The sequence below is a fragment of the Dipodomys ordii genome, unplaced genomic scaffold (assembly GCF_000151885.1).
Source record: "Dipodomys ordii isolate 6190 unplaced genomic scaffold, Dord_2.0 Scaffold73, whole genome shotgun sequence".
Lineage (NCBI taxonomy): Eukaryota > Metazoa > Chordata > Mammalia > Rodentia > Heteromyidae > Dipodomys > Dipodomys ordii.
The window spans coordinates 12,406,987-12,409,269 of record NW_012267289.1 but is presented as its reverse complement, the minus strand read 5'-3'; positions in this window follow the sequence as shown (position 1 = coordinate 12,409,269).

Sequence of the window (2,283 nt, the reverse complement as noted above, 5' to 3'; positions counted from 1 at the left end):
AAAGGTGAAATAATTCTATTTATACATTTAATTTTTCAGATGAATAGATATGAGATCAAGACCTTGCTGATATTTATTGATTTTATATATTCTATTTTTGATCAGATACCTTATGTCATTAAACAAAACCTTTATGCTTAATTGCTAACACTACTAATGGTATGCGGTATTTAATACATTAGAAAATGTGAAACCCTGATATTTTTATGCTTCTTTGATTGCCAACAATCATAATTTTAATACATTAGATTTTACATAAGGCTCCTTTTACAAAATATACCTAATATTAAAAATATAATTATAAGCATATCTGACCTACAACCTGAAGGAATTATTAGATGAGAACTTTTATGATTAATCAATAAAGACATAACTCAAACTATCATCCAGACACACAAACAAAAATTGGCTTATTTCAATTACAACTGAATACAGTAACCAAGTTGAGGTATTTTTTTAATCCAGGAATTGTATGAATTTTAGTTTTGACGTAGGATGTTTATTAAAGAGAAATCTTACCCCAACTATATCATATTTCTAAATACAACTACTTTTATCATAATTAATGAACATATCCTTTTCTGGGTAATTTTATGGCTTTTCCTGTTACTGTATTTCCCTTTTCATTTCAAGCCTGAGAAAAAGAATACAAAAGGAAACAATGAAAATACTGACACCAAAGCATTGTTCTTGAGTCTGATTTATCTTCCTGCAACCACTTTCATAACTTTAAGTGTAGAAAAGTAAAGGTCATTTATGTTCATGAAAACCAACTGTGTGTTCTGAGGAAACATCAAGAAGAAAATTCTGCTAAAGAAAATAAAAGCATTTAAGTAATTTTAAGTGAATTGAACACCTGTTATGTTTTTGGCCTAGAGTCTAAGCAATTCTTAATTAAATTGTTCGAAGTGAACACCTTGAGGTAATTGCAAAATGTATTTTTTAACATACCCAAATAATTTTGAGAAAGTTGAATAATTCTAATTGAAAGCCATGTAAGAATAAGCCATGTCACAGTAACAATTACAATACATGATACCCGCACATTTTCCCATTGTAGAATTCACTGATGATTGGACAAGCACCCTTCCAATTTCTATTTTATTTCCTACTCCTGGGGCTTGAACTCAGGACCTCCTGGCTCTATCCCTGAGACTCTCTGTGCTCAAGGCTAACACTCTATCACTTGAGCCACAGTGCCATTTCCATACGCCTCCAATTTCTAATGAATGAAATTAGGCCTTTATAATATCTCAAATTCTTTTGAGAGACGCTCGAATTGTGAGTTAAAACTCAGATCTAATATCTTCCATCAAATGTGCTGTGTCCTCAGTCATTACCACGGAATCTGTTTCCATACCACAACCTTTAATATTTGAAAACACAAATACTCTTTCCCCTCAGACCCTACTTATCAAATACCTTTAGTACCCAGAGTGACGTCTGCTCCAACATCACCCATGGCCATCGTCCTTTGAGACAAAACTTCAATTTTGTTAAATGACCTGCTTATTTATTTTTCCTGCAGGCCATGGATGTCAATCAAAGTGGATACCAGCCATAGATTGAATATAACTAGACTAATCACAGGAATTCTATTGTCCCCATATTCAGTTCAGGAGTTTATGTTTAATTCAATCATCTTTTATCCTTCCACTCTTGGACATTAATGCATAGATGGACAACTGAACTAAACCCATCACAAGGAACTGAGTCCCATTCACCCCACGTCTCATCACCACTGCAGCAAACTAGGAGCAAAAGGAAAACAGCCTTGCAAAAATATGACCCTAAGGGAATGAGCACAGGAGCACAACATTGTGGAACCAATAAATGAATAAAAGATTGAAATCTCTTCTCTGTGTGAATTCCAAGTTAAGCAATTTTGGGGTTTAACGAAGTTTGAGATTTATATATATATATATATATATATATAGTTATACACACACATATATATAGTTATACATATGCTATATATATTATATATAGCCATATACTAATTATTATTGTAAAGGTGATGTACACAGGAATTACAATCACATGTCAGATAATGAGTACATTTCTTTTTGAACAGTGTCGCCCCTTCCCTTGATCTCTCCCAGTTTTTCCCTCCTGTCTCCACTCACAAGTTGTATAGTTCATTTTCAACATGGTGCCTATTGAGCACCATTGGCTGCACTAGTTTACTCATTGTCCCCCTATTTCTGTGCTACTTCACCTTGCCCTCCCTCAAACAGATAAACTTACAAACAAGACAAAAAGTAAAGAAAAGATCTTCACTAG